Raw genomic sequence first — 19,959 nt, 5'->3', positions numbered from 1 at the left:
AGCAGGGTTATGTCTGGTCTTTGAGGGTCACAGTCCAGTAAATTTTATAGTTCTGTTTAAATCCCCAGCTGTTTGTGAGCAAGAAAAGGCTTAGTTTATCCAACTAGGCAAATAATGAGTTCAACTGGGTAATTAAAAGCCCAGGTAGAACTAAAACCAAAAACCTTCCAGTCCTACAAAAATGAAATTGGGCACCCTGAAGTGTGGGATCCTTCTTTTCCACTTCACTTCTGAATTTTCCAGCTATTAATTTTAAAAGAAGGAAAAAGCAATGAGTTTGACTCCCACACTGTTTTATATACAGTGCCGTGAAAAATAATTTGCCCCCTTCCTGATTTCCTCTATTATTGCAGATTTTTTACACTGAATGTTTTCAGGTCTTTAACACAAAGCCATCTGTGGTCTTTAACCATAATCTCCAAATGGAGTACACTTGGAACAGTAGTGAATCTTTCCAGAAGTGGCCGACCTGCCAAAATTTCTCCAAAGTGCGCAATGTAAAATCATCCAGAAAGTCTCAAAGGATCCTAAAAAAACATCTAAAGATCTGCAGGCTTCTCTTGCCTCAGCTAAGGTCAGTGTTCATGACTTCACAATCAGAAAGAGACTTGGCAAAAAAGGGGTTCATGGGAGAGTAGCAGGGCGGAAACCACTGCTAACCAAGAATAATATAAATGCTCTTCTCACATTTGCCAACAAGCACCAAGCCTTCTGTGAGAATGTTCTATTAACAGATGAGTCAAAAGTGGAACTTTTTGGACGACATGGGTCCCATTATGTCCGGTATAAAGCCCAACACAGCATTCCACAGTAAGAACATCATACCAACAGTCAAACATGGTGGTGGTAGTGTGATGGTGTGGGGATGCTTTGCTGCCACAGGAGCTGGAGGAATTGCCATAATTGAACCATGAACCATGTATTCTGCTCTGTATCAGAAAATTCTTGAGGATAATGTCTGATAATCTGTCCCTGAGCTGAAGCTGAAGCATAGTTGGGTCATTAACCCGGAAGGATTAACCCCTGGTACTCATTTGGAAAGCAGACTAAGTGGACCTGGGAGCCATCTGGAAGGAATTAGAGCAAGCTACATTGCTTGCTGCTACCTAGGATTGAACCCAGGACCTTCCAGTTAGGAGCTAGATACCCTTGCCATCTGAGCTACCATAGCTCCACCTAACATTTTACCTAAAGGAATCCTGAGTCAACTGAGTAAAGATTTTATTAAACTTATAAAAATTGCAACAAAGTCATAAAGTTATATTCAGGAGCATGACTAAATTCTTGTTCTTGCATTTAATTAGACAGACATAACACAGTTACTCATTAACATATACTTGTTTAGTGGTCTCAGGACCCTGGATGCCACACATTCTCTCAGTTCATTCCACAGATGTTCAGTAGTTATTAAATCCAACCCATAGTTGTCTCACAACCCATATTCTTATCTCAAAAGAAAGCCATTGTTACAAAAACATTGTGAAATGCAATCAGCCATTCCAAGGTGTCATTCATGGTCTCCCAGTTTGTGTCTCTGCAAGACTTGTTTGGCTGTTACATCTTTCCAAGTTAGAATCAATATTTCTAATTTGCAAGCAGCCTAGAAAGTGAGTTTGCCTGACTCAGCCTCCAACAGATCACATCATATATCCTTTTTTTAATACTTTATGAATTATCCCACTAAATACTGAACCAAACTGAATGCTTTTACTGAAGCTTGCTCTCCATGAGACACACAGGCACACAGACAGGGAGGGGGAGAAGCTTGGGGTCAGAGCGCAGGGTCAGCAGTTCATATGGCATCCCTGGAGCAGCTGGGGTTAAGGGCCTCACTCAGGGGCCCAACGGAGTAGGATTCCTCTACCTGCTGTGGGATTTGAACCTGAAAGAGGTAGATCGTGTTCGCAAGAAGCTATAATAATTAACTATCTGGATACATCTGGCTATGTAAAAAATGTAGCCAAAAGGATTGCTCTAAAAGTTAAATTCCAAACTTTTAACACGTCTTCTCTGTAACTCTTCAGTTTACAGTTGTCCCTGGTCATTCATTATTAATATTATTAAAATATATTCCATATAACATTTAAATTGCAATGTTTTTACAGATATAAAAAAGGTGATACACAACGTATCTCCTGTATAACTCTTGAGTTTACAGAGAAATTCCTGCAGACCCACACAACATTGTAACAACAGTAACTGGCTCACTAAAAGGTAACGTGTCTTCATTGTCATGGTACTGGTTTCAACATGTTGATAAGCTGTTCTCCGGTTACTGGCAATTGTAAAAATAACCCTTATTCCCTCCTTTGTTTAACTTAAAGAATTCCGTGAAGAAATCCTTAATCACTTAACTTATCCAGATACGCACACTCATGCAAGAGCAGGTTATTCCAGAAACAACCTCCCAGTAACCTCCCAGTAAGACTTTGGACTTTGCAGGACTGTACAGTACAATATATGGTTTAAAGTTTGATGTAAATTCAGTAAATTATTGGCTGCTTACTGGCTGCTGAAATTTGTATTATGACAAAACATAATTTTCTTAATTCAGATGTAAACCTGAAAAGGGCACATTGCGTTCACAAAAGCTATAATAGTGAATTATTTTATATATTTGGCTGGGTAAGAAACAAAAAGTAATGCTCTGATTGGGCTTTGAACCGCCTGAGTGCAGCGCACTACATTACAATCCATCAGCATTCCATTACCCATTACCACTATAAGGACAATAAAAGTAAAAAAACAAAAACAAATGTCAAAATGTTTCCAAAGCATCCACTTTATATTTTAGCTGCTTAGTTAAACAATTCCATAATAATATTACTATCAAGTGGTGTTAAATCAGTACATTTGTTTTACAATAACAACAAGTGGTGTTCTTACAACGTATTCTTAGAAAGGATATAACAGTATATAAACTTTATAATGTTAGAATAAACACATTAAAACCATAACCAACTGTAAGTCACCAAGTTAAAGACTTTGATGGATAAAGTATTTATGAAGAAGGTAGAATACTGTTTTGTACTTTTTTAGATTTAGCTACCCTACCATCTACTGTGTGTACATTAAGTATGTATTATGTTTTACTACTGTTATTTTCCACTACCAAAATTTACCTTTGGATTCTCTCTATGTGGATGCAAATCTGAAAGAGGCACATCACATTCACAAGCTACAGTATAATAAACTATTTTTTTTTATATTTCCAACTGAGTAATCTTGCGTTTACAAAATATACCTACACTTAAATTAGTTCAATATTTTGAATATGCTGTAATACACAGTTTAAAATTAATAAAAGTCTAAACAGTATATAACTTAAATCTATAATTGGAAAAAGATTGTCCTTCAGCATTGACGAGGATTCTAAACCAGGTGTTTTCTGGCGACAGCCCAAATGCTCCATATGCCACATTAAACTTTCACTGGTGGTTTTACAAAGTAGTACAACTGCAAAACTTAGATGCCATTTAGGCAATATAAATTAATAACTTATATTAAAATGTTGTAATTCCCCATTTCAAGCTATTTAATTTTTATAATTACTGTGAAACATAAGATTTTATATTTTTATTTCTGTTGAATTCTGTCTAATTCAATTTAACATGATTAATTACCATCATTTGTTGTATTGCCATAGTCAATTGGTATTTTGTTACCTTTAGGCAGCAACTTGTGAATGTCTGGCTACTACTGTATGCATAGCGTGTGTTCAGGAGATGATTAAAAGCTTGAATATATGCGTTATGCCCCCTTGTGTGTCTGTATGTTTTGTTTTGTTTTCCACTTCCTGTATTCAGCTACCCCCCTTCCATTGGTCCATCACTAAACCATCTTTGCCGTTGTGACATCATGTTCAATCAACTCTCGACCAATCAGAACTCATTTTATTCAGTATTTAACTTGGAGGTTTTCTGAATGAAGGGGCCTTTTGCTTGACTTCGGTTCTGCTTGGGTCAGCTTCGTTTTGCTTTCATTTTGCTTCGGCTTCGTCTCTCCGTTTTCGTTCGTTTCACTTTGTGTGTGTTTTCGTATAGCTTTGGCTTTGTTGGTTTGTGTTCATCTCCTTGTTCTTTCATTTGTTTGTATTATCTTTACTTCGCCATTACCTTGCTTAAACTTGTTATATCAACCTCTGCTCTTTTGTACCCCATTCCTTGTGTCTACTCTTATTTTCCCTTATTTGTATTTGTAGTTCACTTGTGTATTTGTATCAACTTTTGTGTTGAGGGTTAGTTAAGGGTTAGTCGGGTACATTCTGCACACGTAGTTGGTCTTTGTATTAGTAACACTAGTTTAGGGCAGGTGAGTGCCTTTTGTCTTGTATGGTTTTGGGTAGTAAGTGAAGGTTTAGCTAGGGCGTTAGAACACACCGAAGACCGAGTGTTTCGGGTTTTGTTTTGGTAGATAGGTCAGCTTTCCCTCACGTTATTAGCCAGCTCCATTCTGTTTATTTTCTTTTCTTTGGCACCACTCTAGTTCCCTTTCTCTGTGTGTTATTGTATCCTAATTACGTACCGGTCACTTAACTTTATAATTAATTAACTTTAAAATAAATCACTTTTGTTCCAAAACTTGTCACGCTTCCTAGTCCCTCACCAGAAACCCACCTGCATCTAAAACTATCCTAAATGTTACACCCCTTTACCCCTAGACACTTGGGATCATAACAATGAGAATGTAAAACTGTCATTTTGAAATTACTATCTGGAAATACTGGATAAATGTGTGGTTATAAATAATCTATATTATTTTTTCTTCTTTTATGCCTTCCTGTTTGCTGTGTTAAAATATTTCACTCCCTTTTCCAATGCTTCTCATTTTCCAGTCTTGGTGGAAATTGTTTTAATAAATATAAGTGTGTGAATGAGTTCTGATGATTTAGTGATTACCGACTGATAGCAAAGAATGGTTGATATGAGTAAATTCTAAACCTTTTTGAAGTGGAACCATTTTTTATGTGCAGGTTCTACATCAACTGAAATGTGGATTGTTTTTTCCCTCCACAATGCAACTATCATTTTAAGAGTTCTTTCCATTTTCAGGGTCCTCTTGGTTTGGATGGAAAACCGGTAGGTATTTCATTATTAAAAATTTACAAAGTTATCACTCTTTAAAAACATTATCAAAACATTAAACATGATCTAATTTTGAACATAAAAAGGTAATAAATGGAACAAAGTTATATGCCATGAATAATTTACAAGCCCTTTTCTAAATGGAGCAGTCCTGAAAATATATTGAAATTATTCTAGCTTTAGGGGAATTTTACTTTGAAGAGGTTTACATAAGGAGCTGCAAAAGAACAAATAGATAATTAGAAGATTAGTTCAACAATGGGAAGTAGAGACAACCACATTTCATCTGTGGTGCCTTCACTGGGTGTCAGATAATTAATCATGCATAGTTCGTGCAGTGGACATATTTCACATTAGTCTTCAGTTGTAGTCTTTACTGAGGAGAAAATATGATGTCCAAAACATATTATGTGACTTTAATATTTGTGAGGATAATTTTGGTTTGACAGCAGTGAACTACAAAGAAACTGGCTTGCATATCAGTTAAGCACATGATGGAACAGGTAATAGCTTATCTGAGGTTTAAAAATTTGAATTGTTTGTGTTGTTTTTAAATTTATTAAATTCTTTCATATTTACAGGGCCTTCCTGGAGTCAAAGGGAGTCAGGTTGGTATAAACCGACATGTATCTGTAGTAGATTAGGTTTTACTGGTCCTTGAATTTGAAATATTTTGGAGGAAGAAACTTTTCATTACAAATTCCTCAGACATCACAGAACTTTGGAGATTTTTTTTCCCACAACTGAAGATTAAACATCACAAGCTTGGGTTTAAACTTCTCCCATTGATAAAATATTTTTTATTTTAAAAGTAAATCTTTCAACCTGTTTATAAACAGTAAACTGAGTCTGTTTATTCAAGGGAAAATATTGCCTTCTTAATGGTTGAAGATTTTGAAAAAGTGGGTTATTGCAGCAAATTGCAGCATTAAAAAATAATATGGCTTTGTTTTAATATCAGTGTCAAGGTAAGCCCACCAATATGAATAAAATATATATATATACACAATACTACAAAAACTCACTCAACTTATACTCAACAAAAAAGTTTACTGTACTAAAATATGTGTTAATGATTATGATAATAAAATGCACCAATCTAATAAGAAATTTGTCATTTATATTTATATATTTATGTGTAAATTATATACATTTATTTGAAAATATTATGTGATTTAGTATATTACTTAACAGAAATGCCTTATTTTAAAGTATTACCAGTATCAGCAAGGATATAATAATAGAAACAATAAAACCCTTCTGCATATGTTTGCAGTTTTCAAAAAATAGAATTGCATCATGACCATACATACTGTATACAAATGAGTATGGCTTTTTTGTACATAGAGATAAACTGGAAAATTGTCAGTCTATTAAAGGAAGCAATAGAAAACTTTCACTGTCTTCTGATTCAAGTATGTCTGTTGTTTGGGTAGATGGGGCTTGTGTGGGGTTAACTTGTGAACAAAATGCACAGGTTTGGATAATTTACTTACAAACCAGTTCTTTTGAAATTTATAGCAGAGCTGCTGATAATTAAAATGTATGCAGAATGTATTATTTCCACATCTTTCTGAACTTAATAATAAATGACAGAGATCTGGGACATGGCAGTACATGGTGGAATATTATAATTTGAATACAAAAATTGGGCATTGGGCTAGCATGCCATTTGAATACAAATTTAACATAAAATCTGGAAGTGTTGCTACAATAGGCCTGATTAAAAATCAAAAGAATGCTTTGTCATGAGCCAGGGATAATTATTAGGAAGTTTTCCTTTATAATATTATTGCTTTGCTCACAAACCAGAGATGTCTGTAAACCAAAGATGTACATTAGTGAATTAGTTGTGGAAAAAACTGTGCAATTAATCAATATTTCTCATGTCCTACAAAATATGCTTTAAAATGCTGCCCAATAGCCCCCTTGAGAAAAGGATCTGCAAGCTATTAATTGCAGATGGCCATCTTATTCTTTTTCTCCCAGATTGCAAGCAAACAACGGGCAGTTTTTTTATCATTTGTCCTGAAAAATTAATTAGAATCAAGTGTGCCATGTGTCAGTAGACTATGATTGAGTTTCTTGATTTATGGATCAAACTCCAGCAGGACATAAATATTTTCATCGCTTTAAATTTGAGTACCAGGAATATTTTATTCAATACACTAAAGTTTGAAATTAATTTTTAATTTAGTTTATGCAACTATTATTTTTTAGTGCTTTGAATTAACTTATTTTTTAACTTAAACTTTTTATTTTCCTTCCTAATTTATGCAGTTTATTTGTTGTTTATTGTGCTTTACTGATAATTATTAGTCAATACACTGAATATTACTTAGATTCTTAATAACTTTAAACTTTGGTGTATACACTGTCTGCCATAATCAATTATGAAAACTTATATCAGAATTTTAGCTTTTTGCCTAATTCTTGGATTTGTTTTCTAGGGACCTGCTGGACCAAAAGGAGATAAGGTACTTACAGATATGGCAACAATAGCATTAACTATTTTTCTAGTTTAAGGTATTGTTCAAAGACCACTTTGACAAAGGATACAGTTAATTTCTGATTTGCTATATGTTTCAAAATACAAAATTTTCAACAATTTATGTGTTCATATCCGCAGTCAGCAAAGCAGATTACAAAAGAATGCACATGGTAGGTTAGTTTAGCTATACTGACCACACTTATGGGACCCTGTTTTTTGGTAATCAAGAATTGTTTGCATACTCTTCCAAGGATTAAGATATTTGAACAAATTTACTTGAATTTATTTTCAAAAGCCCTTACTCTGTTTCCATAAACACCTTTGCTTAGTTACATTACCTATGAAATTGCTGTTTTTAGAGAAGTACCTCCAAACCCTATGTTATTTGTGCAAGTGTGTGTGTTAAGCAATGTTTTATAGGGTCATTAAGCTTTTCAAGATTCAGTAATGTTAAATTTTGTCCTTTACAGGGGGACCAAGGAGATATTGGTCCAAGGGTAAGTGATTTTACAATTAGTTTGGAGTGCTATGCAGAACTACACCATGACCTTCTAATAACCTCTGTCATTCTTGGAGAAAATAGTAATTTGATTATATTAATAATTTTAACATAGAAAGGAAAAGCATAACCCTGTAATGCTGAAGATTATTTGCAAATGTTCATTAGACTGTGTGTAGTGCATGTGCCTATAGATGGACTCTCTTTCCAAAGTAAAGGATTTACAGCCTGAAATCAAGACTCTTTAAATACGATTTTTTTTACTTTGATTTACACATTGTATCATACAACCTCCAAGTGAAAAACAAATGCTCATACAAAATGAAAACCTAGAAAACCTAATGGGATAATTGTATGCATCCCTTAGTAATAACAATTGTAAATTAACTGTAGCTCTGTTACAACCAATCGCCCTCCAAATCATACAACAAGCTAATTAGCTTCCACCACTGTTGATTCTGATTCCACTAGTCAGTGATTCTGATTATTTCAAAAGAAAATCCACTGTTTCTGTACAGTACGTGTCTTTTACTTGGAAGTGCATCACAAAGTAAAAAGTCAACCATGGGCAGCAAGGATATATCAGAAGACCTCTGGGATAAAGTTGTAGAAAGGCACAAAGAAGGAGATGGATAGAAAAAGATTTCAAAGACTTTAAATATCCCTTTGAATTCAGTCAAGAGCATCTTTAACAAGTGACAATGACAATGTTGTGCCAGCATACGTTAATCTATCTGGTATACGTGTCTATTATGGGATATATTAAATATATTCATTAGCCCTGACTCAAACTAATTTTGCTCCATGTTTATTTATTTTTAATATTTTCTTTTTTCTGATATGATGCATTTTTATTTATTTTTTTCATTTGATAAGTAGAATCTGAAATCTCTTTAGACAGTTATCCCATCATATAGCAATTTTTTCGTCTTAATAGCACCGTAACTCTGAAGGGTCTTTGTTAAAGGGTCATGTATGTCTGCATGTATGTAATTAGGGGGAAAAGTTATCCTTTCTTCAAGAGTAAAGCATTTTATCTGTGGTCTTTAGAAATCGGTATCTACAAGCAAAATTTGAAACATTTACTGGATGGGTTAACATTTTTGCTGTAAGAGCCTGAGAAAAATAATTCTAAGAAACTAATCACATTGCTGTTTTAGACTGTGATTCAGTGCAAATTTATAAAAGGGGTGCTTGAAGTAGCAAAGAACAACATCCTTATTTTTTAAGGCTAAGTTTGTAGGTGGTAGAATGCCAAGTATACTGTTTGTGGCCAAAGACCTTAAAGCTTCCCTTTTGGCTACACGTGACGTGTTCAATGTCTGAAGCCTGAGATGAACTTTTTCACTGCTTAATATGCCTGTTGGCACTTTCCTTCACTTTGTTTATCAATTCCATATGCCTTGCTGCAGTATTCAGCCTGCAAAATGAGCAGAACTTCTCTTGCGAAGGTGGTTTTCAGTTTCACAGCCATTCAAGAAGTGAGAAATTCACCTCCATACCAATAATATGCACCACATTGTTTCAGCCTCGGTGGTCCCATTTAGCCGTGTAAATAGTTTGCTTTACTTGTTTTAAATATGAAGAAAGGACAGCATTATTGCTGTTCGGGGAGATTCTGTGCAGTAGGCTACAATACAAAAAGTACAGGAGTGGACCATAGAGCACTAATTAACACTGTCTAGAAACAGTGGCCTTTTCAGATGGTAAAGTTTTTGTCTTGTTCCAATGCCAAGTTTAATATGCTCAAGGCAAATGCTCCTGTCTGGATAGTATTCACAACAACCCATTTTAGTCTACAACCTCAAGTTTTTAAACAACAATCTCTGCAGTAAACTGTCTGATCTGGAGTTTGTTAGTAATTACTGTACATTTTTAATGTTTCACTGCCTGTTGGTGACATGCCTTTTAGTATTCTTGATTTATTATTCCCCGGGCAGAAGACAAGTTTTCTTTTCACCATACCAGTTACTTTAAGACTTGTTTCTAGAACTCTAATTCAAAAATAATGCAACATATCTGGCATGTAAATTACTTAAGGCGTTCAGTCCATAAGAATAAATAGATTATCTTGAATGAGATGCTAACACATGAAATAAAAGTGATAAAAACATAGCTGATGTGTATATATATGTCATAATGAGCTTTTAACTTAGGAAAATCTTAAACTAATTGAGACCAAATATTGTCTGTCACTTGCTCAAATATTTTTTTTTAAAATTTAATGCCTTATCACTTGTAATATCTCTGCACACTATGCTTAAAAAGGGAGCAAAGTATTTAACGAAAATGCTAAATGTTGTGGGCCCTAACTGCACATCACTAGACATAAAAAGCCGATGCTGTCAGCACCTCCACCACTGAAAACACTGGTATTACATGTCATATTTGTGGTAGAGACTTTAGTTCCCAGATTGGACACATCAGCCACCTCAGGACACACTTAAATCAATCTTAATAATCTCTTGATAGTCATGGTCTTCATCAACATCAATGGATGAACATCATTTAAGCAATATTCTCCTTCCTCTATTGACAAAAAAAGTATTCCTAATTTCATTGTTTTCATTAATCTAAACTGGATTTCAGGTCAGATGTCAAAATGGATTTTAAATTTAGATAATTGTTTATGCTTGGATATAATTTCCAGAAACAGTTATGTGAATGAAAATTCTTGCAATATGTTCCTTTATACAAGCTTTACAAGTAGCATCTCTTTCACATGAAATAAACATAAATTTGGTTTATGAGTATTAATCAATCTGGGCATAATGCAATGTGGCATTACATCAAAATAATGGGACCCTTTGAAAGAGGTCTTCAAAATGTTTTTAGTATTTCATTTAAATTGTAACATATGTCTGCACATTATATATAGCAAGTATGTCACAATCGAAAATGAGACACAGATGTGATTCTATAAAGCTATTTTTTAAAACGTCTTATGAAAGTAGAACTTTGTCATCTTCCTTTTCACATTGACTTAACACAAATCAAAAATTGCCTGACCTTACACTGGGGTTCAAAATAATCAGTTTTGATCCAAGTCTACCAAATATGCCAGCCAGTCAACTGAAATAATGAATACTTTCTGAAAACATCAGAGTGTTTTCAATTGGATTAATCTGACATATGGAAATAGCTTTTTTAAGGCTACTCATCTGTGTAATCTGCAGAGAAAGCCTGTGGTTTGACTTCAGGGTGAATACCATTATCTGATACAGCAAACTGTTCTCTGTTTTTTTTGCCAGAAGTGATTGCATTTATGCCAAGGCTTATACACTGTGACATTTTTTTTTTAAATCGTACCCTTAATTAAAATTGAATTTTACAGATAAAGTTAGATTTTTGTTCTGCAGTTTTTACATTGACATCATTTCCTCTTTTTTCAAACAAGTTCATAAGTCATGTGTGAATAGGTCCTTGGAATCAACAATGGTGCATTCGTGTTAGGCACACATACAGCACATAAGTGCTTAATTCCTAGTTTGCCTACCATAAGCTTAAACATATGCAAACTGTGAGGTGCAGACAGAGATTTCACATGAACATCAGAGATGTTTGTCCATTCAATCATATGGCATTGTGGTGGTTGCTCTCATTGATGTATACACTCAGTCAGTTTTTCCTATGTGCTCTGTTTAGGATCCAGGTGTATACTTTATATGAATTCAGACTGCTTTTGCTGTATCTCTGACAATAAAGGCGCTCTAATGATATAGCTAAATTTCTTTTCAAGTCTGGATTTAGTAGTCTTGTTTAGGATAATTTAATGTCCATAGTATATGGCAGTTTCAGCCATGTGGGAAGTTTGAAATCTTTACCCTGTAAGGAATCAATGAAGAATATAACAGTTTTTTACAATTACTAACAAGTATTTTTCAATACCAAGTTCACTTTTTCAAAACTCTTCATACAGATCCAGCCATTCAAAATGAGCAAGGTACGCTGCGTTAGAACGCGGTTGGTGCGGTGCAATATACCATATCATACCACGCATGTTAATTGAAATATGATAATAGTATCCCGAAGCACATTGTAAAAGCTCCAGGTGGAGCTAATAAAGCTCAATGTCTTATGTACAGCATTTGAGGTGTTGCCAGAAAATGCCCGGTATCGAATACCGGTCATGGCTGAGGGACAATCTTTTTCGAATTAAGAATTTAAGTTGCATACTCTTTAGACTTTTTATCATTTTAAACTGTGTATTACAGCATGTTAATCATTAAACATTAAAAAGTAATTCTGTTTTGTAAAAGCAAGATTGCTCAGTTGGACAAAAGTACACAACCTTCCACCCTCATCATAAATAATTTAATTATGCATAAATATTTTATGCATCAAAGTCTTGAACTTTGCAACTTACAGTGGGTTTCTTGTTTTAACGTGTTTGTTCTAACATTATTAAGCTTATATTCTGTACTTCATAAAAAGTTATAATGCTTTATCCTTTTCTAAGAATACGTAGTATGAACACCACTTGCTGTTATTGTAAAAAAATAAATGTTGTAGTGATTTAACATCACTTGATAGTTATATGAATATGAAATCAGGTAACTAAGCAGCTAAAATATCACAGGTGGACATTACAGAAACATTTTGACATTTTTAAAAAACTTTTACTGTCCTTGTAGTGGTAATGGACAAAGCACTGCACACAATGGTTCAAAGCGCGATCAGAGTATTACTTTCGGTTTGTTTCTTACTGTATATAGTGAATACAGAAAAATAGTCCACTATTATAGGTGGTTGTCGGCTCTGGCGTGAATTTGTGTATCTCAATATTAAGTAATGGTATTGTGATTAAGGATTTCATCACGGAATTCGTTTAAGCTAAACAAAGGAGGGAATTTTGTTTTAAAGCTTGAGGCGTCTCTTAAATTGCCCCACTGAATAAAGTGTTTTGAATTAAACCGATTGAACAGTTGACAGTATTCACATTTGCTAATTCCCGTTTTTATTTAATTATTTATATAACTTAACATTGAATATGTTATAATATATATCCAAAAAAACAAACATGTTAATATAGTGTACATAATACTTTTTTTTATGTTTTTTAAGTATTTGTTAGAAGAAAATATTTTGCTGTAAGTGGGTCTAGGGCTGCTCGGAAACACAGCTGAGACGAACAGCTGAAGAATGTTTCAAGGTAATCATGTATGAATAAGTCAAATTAAAAATAAACCATGTTTACAAAGAAAGTGGATTACAGTAATACTACCAGCTATATAAATACATATATTATCTGTAAATATCGTTATTAATTTCTTTAGATAAACGATTCCATATTATATTCCCTATTTAGCGGATTCTAAAAAGTATGAGCTTTTTTACTGCCATAACGAGTGCAAGTATTCATAGAAAAGGTTAAAACATGGAATACAGAGGGAGTTTCAGAAATTAAACAGTGGTCTGGAACACCCTGTTTCCAAAACTGACGTTTAATAAATGTTATAAAGTTTGTGAAAACAGTGACAAATCACCCCAAACATAATACAATTTTAAAATACAAGCAGTTTGAAATGATTAGTTGTTATTAATAAATCACTTAACTTTGAACGTGTTGAGATATTTAGAAATACCAACAAATACAATATAGTGTCGAAAATATTTACTATTTTCGTTTTTCAAATAAATATTTATTTGTTTAAAGAAAACTCAAGGCGACAGCTGGGTTCAAACCCCTGACCTCCAGCATGCAAGGCAAATGCCTAAGCTGTTCCACCAACACGCCGCTTGACAACTTAAATTGTAGCTGAAATGGGCAGGCAAGAAGTTTCCAAGTAATCACGGATGAATGAGTCAAATTGATGCAGATGTTTACAAAGAAAGTGTACTACTGTAATTTGAGCTATATGGATATAATTATATCATGTGGGTAGCTGCGTCAGCATGCATAGGCTGCAAAGGAACAAGTAATAGGTTTATTCCATGTTGAAAAAAAGAAGAAAGAGAACACAACGTTTCGGCCGTGGAGCCTTCTTCAGGTGTGAGAGAGACAGGGCAGTAGGCAAAGGTAAAGTAGCGGGAGAACAAAGGTTGGGAGGGAGGAGGAGTGAGAGGTGGGAGCAGGGGACAGAAAGAGAGGCCAATCAAGAGGTGTGAAGTCAGAATGGGTGCAGAGAGGTGTGAAATGAAACTTCCAATGAATGGAGAAAATGTAAAAGGACAGTAGTCTGTCGTTAAGGGAAGGGAGAATGTGTGATCCTAGCTGCAGAATAATTTACGTCTTTCTGATGTATGAGTTTGGAAAACCGTCTTTGAGAACACAGACGGAGAGATTAGAGTGGTCGTGGCCGTCAGAGGTGAAATGAGAAACAATGGGCTTGGAGAGACCTTTAATCTTCACAGTCCTGACGTGTTCTCTGAAGCGGTCTCCGAGTCTCCTTCCTGTTTCTCCAATGTAAATGGCTGGGCATTTACTGCAAGAGATACAGTAAATAAGGTTGCTGGAGGTACAAGATGCTGTCTGGGTGATCCAGAATTGTCCTGAAGGGGCCTTGAATGAGTGTGGTGGTGGCTGTGTACTTGCAGGTGATACAGCGAGCTCTGTTGCAAGGGAAAGTGCCTGGTGTGGATGGTTGTTGAGGGCGGTCAAGGGAGCTGTGAACAAGGAGGTTACGCAGATTAGGTGGTCGGCGATATGAGATGATAGGGCGATCAGAAAAGAGGGCCCCAATGGAGGGATCATCCTGTAGGATGGAAAAGTTGTGGTTAATGGTCCTGGGGATAGGAAGTGTGTTAGGGGGGTAAGGAAGCACCAAAGGAATGCGGTTGTTACGGCGGGAGTTCCTGATCGGGTTGATGGTCCAGGGGGTGTTTTTGGCTCGGGCAAGGGCCCTGTCAATCACACTGCTGGGGTATCCTCTGTTGATGGAAAAATGAGTACATTTCGAGGGCTTGGTTCTCGAAGTCGATGTCGTCGCTGCATAATCGTCGTAACCTAAGGAACTGTGAAAAAGGAAGAGAGTTTTTAGTGTGGTTGGGGTGAAATGAGCTGTACAGGAGGTAGCTGTGTGAATCCGTGGGTTTGTAATAAACTGAAGTGGACAGTCGGGGGTAGTTGATAGACAAGTGGATGTCTAGAAACGGAAGAGTGGTGGAAGATATGTTAACCGTATATTTGAGGGACGGGTGGAAGTTGGTGAAATGGTGCAGGAAGAATTCAAGCTGATCGTTGGAGCATGTTGCAGCACCGACGCAGTCATCAATATATCGTTTGTAGAGGTCAGGGACATAGCCAGTGTAGGAAGCAAAGAAGCGTTCTTCTACCCAGCTGACAAAAATGTTGGCATAGCTGGGTCCCATTCTGGTGCCCATGGCAACTCCACTGACCTGTTGGTAAAAAAGATTATTGAAAGAGAATGCGTTCAGTGTGAGGACCAATTCTGCAAGGCGTACCAGGGTGTGGGTGGGTGGATCAAGCACTGTGCGTTTGTCCAGCGTGTGCTTGAGGGCTGTAAGGCCGTCATTATGGGGAATGACGGTATACAGAGATGTGATGTCCATGGTAAAAATGAAGCATTCGGTACCCTGAAATTGGAAATCATTAAAAAGTTGGAGCGCGTGGTTGGTGTCTTTGATGTATGAGGGAAGATCTTCAACCAGCGGTCTCATGAGGCTGTCGAGAAAGGCTGAGATGTAAGTAGTTGGACAGTTATAACTGGGGCGTCCAGGGGTGTCCGGTTTGTGGATTTTGGGGAGGAGGTAAAATTGAGATACCTGTGGATGTTCCATGATGAGCCGGTTTGCCTCCTGGGGGAGCTCATTACTGCTGATAAGAAGAGAAATGGTGGATACCACTTCCTTTTGGTTGTCAGTGGTAGGGTCCTGTTGGAGAGGGAGGTAGGCAGAAGTGTCAGTTAGTTGTCTAGAGGTTTCAAAGATATATAGATCCTTACGCCACACCACAACAGCACTGCTGGTTTGATGACGATATCATCCCTGTTGCGGAGAGACTGGAGCGCCTGATTTTCTCCTTGGGTGAGGTTAAACCTATGTTTACTGGGTATAGAGAGTGCCTTGGGAGCTTGATTAGTGCATTGGTTGATGAAATAATCAACTGGTGGAAAACGGCCAGAGGAGGGAGTCCAACAGCTCTGTTTGGGATTAATGTTGTTAATGACATCAATAACCGGGTTGTTATCAGCTGCTCGTGAAAAGGAATTGTCGGCAAAATGTGCTCTGAGACGGATCCTGTGGTAAAAGCGGTTAAGGTCAACATTGGTCTGGGGGATGTCCAGCTTCCTGGGAACTGGTACAAAACTGAGCCCTTTGCTGAGGAGGGATCGCTCATCCTGTGAAAGGGAAAGGTCAGAAGGTATGGTGACAACAAGGTTAGGGTTGGTGAGGGTGTTCGGGGTGTTGATGGTTTTCTTCTGTAGAAGATGACTGAGTTTTTTGTCCTTCTCTGTAGTGAGAAACTGGTAGAGTTTCGAGTTGAGAGATCTAATGAGGTTAGTTATGAAGGGAAGATGATGTGGAGCTGTCAGCCGTAGAAATTCCTTAGCCTCTTTGATGATGTTGTCGGAAAGGATAATCTGTTTTTTGAGGGAGAAAATGGTAGAGAGCATTAGTTTCCTAGAAAATTGTTTTAGAAGTCTCTGAGTGTTACTCTGGGTGGTATCAGAGTCAAAAGAAAAGGTATTAAATTTAAGGCGAAATCCTTTAGGGATGATATTATGTCGACGACATCTGTAAAGGAATAGAAGGTGGTTAGAAAGCCTGGTCTTGGAACAGATAGCTGTGAAGAGACGGAATGCTGGTTTAGTGAGAGAAGCGGGCAAGTGGCCCAGGGAGGAAGAGAAGGTATGACGAAGAGATCTAGAAAAAGATTTGGAGGAAGGCATAGTGGGTCGCAGCAGCTGTAGGCGGTAGTAGTTCAGGTGGGTAGCTGCGTCAGCATGCGTAGGCTGCAAAGGAACAAGTAATAGGTTTATTCCATGCTGAAAAAAAGAAGAAAGAGAACACAACGTTTCGGCCATGGAGCCTTCTTCAGGTGTGAGAGAGACAGGGCAGTAGGCAAAGGTAAAGTAGCGGGAGAACAAAGTTATATAATTATAATGATAATTATATCATTTTTAATTTCTTTAGATACGCAGTTCCATATTATATTCCATATTACGTTCCATTACAAAACAGGATTGCACATTGCATATACAATGAACCACCACAGTACATGCAACAGAACTTTACAGTAATAAAAAAACCTGTACTGTAGTACTGAAAACAAAACTATAAGTCACAGGTACAGTAATGCAGGTTTTAGTCTACCCGTTCTTCTGCATTTCTCCAGTTATTATGTCCAGGCATCCGGCTTCCATTGCTTCCAGGAGGGACATCTGATCATGTGGACAATGGTCACACTTTACACCTCCATGAGTGCATCAGTGCCCTAAGTCTTGTTCAAAACCATTACTGTTGAATAGACACCTTACCTGCACATACTGTACTGGTGCCTGATCTCCTTGATACGATCACTGTTCCTCTCAAAAGGAACAGTGTACAGTTGCTTCATGCCGATGTGATGTTTCTCAGGGCCTGAGCTATCGTTGTAAGGCTTGTTCACACCTTGAACATTTTCAAAAACAGTGTTATCTGCCAGCACTCGCCTGAATTTCTCAAAGTTTGATTGCATTATCAGCAATGACCATGTTCACAATGGCCCTGTCCTGCTCAGCATTGAACGTCTTTCCTCTTCCCCCTGAGGGAGGTAGTCATTGAGTCCTTTGAGAACAAATACAATTACACATTAGCAGTGGTTCTAGAGGCTAATATTTACTGTATGCATTTCAGTAAAATGCATAACTTACCTGTTGGTTTGCTGGAAAGTTCGTACAATAAATGCGACAGTTGAGCAGTTAAGATTTGGCTGAACTCTTAGACCAGCCTCTCTCAATGACAGACCATGATTTATGACATGGTCTATTATGGTAGCTCTTATCTCATCAGACACAATAGGCCATGATCTTCTTTTGCGGTGAAAGTCACCACACATTCGAATTCCTCTCTCTCTTCCTCTCCATCGTCCAGCCATTTGTCTTTCACCCACTCCTGCGTTTTTTGCTGGGTCTATGTTGAGCAAAATCATTCCAAAGATTTCCTCTTTTTATGAGATGGTTATGGAATTGAAAGTCTCTCAGCACCTGGGTAAGTTTTCAACTGTGATGGGAATCAACTGTGTTTGGTCTATTATAACTTCATTCAGCAGTTTGTCTCAGTAACATTTATTTTTAGAACTTTGTTCTGTGCTTTGAATGTGTTCAAATATATTTGCGACTTAGCAAATTGCTATCCCCTTGGATTTTACTATATATGTTGGGTTTTGAAATTTAGTGTTATCAGTTTTGAGACAGAATATGCAAGCATTTGCAAATTGGGCTGTTAAAATACACCAAATTGCTGGTAGTGGAGCTTGAGTGAGAAGTTAATTTAATTTTGAAAACTATGTTCACCAAATACATTTTGTGTCTAAGCAATGAAAAAATCATTCATGGTTTGGTCCACATAGAGGGCTATTGTGTTAACTGTGTGAAGAGTTTTGAAAAGTGAACTCGGTATTGAAAAACACTTGTTAGCAATTGTAAATAACTGTAATAGCTGTGTGGAAGTGAAAGAGAAAGTGGCCAAGACAGACCCTAGTTTGATTTTAACAAAACTCCACTAAAGTTGTGCTAAAGGCTGGACTGAAGACGATTGGGGAAAAATCGTTCTGCTCTCTGCGAGCAGACTGTTTAGGTAGGAAAGTGTTTCATTATGCTCTATTTTGAAAGACAAAGTTCTTTAAAAGTCATTAAAATGGTATTTTAATACCAGACATGAAGGTTTTAATTTTGATGTAATGATTTGGTGACTTCTCATGACCTTTGGTAGTCTGTTAGGAAGAAAAAGGACCTGGTCATGCATCATTGTTACACAAATGTTTCCTGAGCTTTTCTTCTCTTGGACTATACACTAAGAATTGGTCATTATGTCAGTGCATGCAAAGAAAAATATTATTTGTCACTATGAAAAGACACATTTTGGCTTTTGAACAGTCACCCAAAGGTTTTAAATGCTAAATTACGTTTTGCAAAGTCAGAATGTATGCCTCAGTCATATTAAAATTTGATTTTCTCTAAGGAATGAAGCTGAGTAAATGTAATTAGACAACCTTATATCCCAGAATTGAATTCCTTTTTTAAAATTATTATATATCTATACAGTATGTCTAGTCACATTACAGTGACTTTATTAATTAATGACAATATTTATGAAACTACAGGGTAATCAGGTATGACCAGGTACAATATATTAATATATAAAGATTACAAATTCCTTGCGTTTATGTATTTTCATACCCTGGATGTTAGAAAAACATATGTCTCTCAGCTAAGGTGAGAGCTTTTAAGGTCAATGACTTCCGTCCCTTCAGACTAATGACAGGCAGCAAATGGAGTATGCTCTGAGAAGAGGGAAGCATGTAAGCTGTTAAACTAAGAATAACAATTAGGGGTAGAAGGATTGATTGGCTATAAATCAGAATCGGCATAACATTCTAAATATGTGATCAGCTGATGTTCCTTTCATTTGGCTGATACTGAGAGCCGATCTATGACGCAAAATATTTGAGCCAAAATTTTGCCATTTGCCATGGAATGAAAACATGTCATCCGTCTGGCAGTTTTTTATAATATCTGATCCAGATCAAGCCAATGATATTTGCAATGTTTGTAAAACTAACATGTTTTGTGGGGGAATTAACATAAAGAATTTCAATTCAACTAACCTGAGCTAGCAAAGAGGGATAAAGCTACACCAACATTGAGACAACCGTCAGTGCAGGCGACATTTGAGAATTAACAGAGGTACAGCAGAAATAGCCCGAAAGCAAAATGAATCAA

General features: G+C 36.5%; 1 protein-coding gene across 1 annotated transcript in view; it reads left to right on the top strand.

Annotated features, from left to right (window-relative positions):
* The first annotated feature begins 5,667 nt into the window (after window positions 1–5,667).
* Window positions 5,668–19,959, top strand: part of LOC107077650 (collagen alpha-1(XXIII) chain) — a 72,651-nt gene continuing 58,359 nt past the window's right edge. Inside the window, exons 1-3 of the mRNA XM_015349565.2 lie at window positions 5,668–5,692; window positions 7,535–7,561; window positions 8,046–8,072. The gene's annotated coding sequence lies outside the window, so the exon portion shown is untranslated. The remainder of the gene's footprint in view (window positions 5,693–7,534; window positions 7,562–8,045; window positions 8,073–19,959) is intronic.

Source organism: Lepisosteus oculatus, chromosome 11 (genome assembly GCF_040954835.1).
Source record: "Lepisosteus oculatus isolate fLepOcu1 chromosome 11, fLepOcu1.hap2, whole genome shotgun sequence".
In the NCBI taxonomy this organism is placed as follows: Eukaryota; Metazoa; Chordata; class Actinopteri; order Semionotiformes; family Lepisosteidae; genus Lepisosteus; species Lepisosteus oculatus.
Note: the sequence above shows the minus strand (reverse complement) of the source record. Positions and strands in the feature narration are given on the sequence as shown.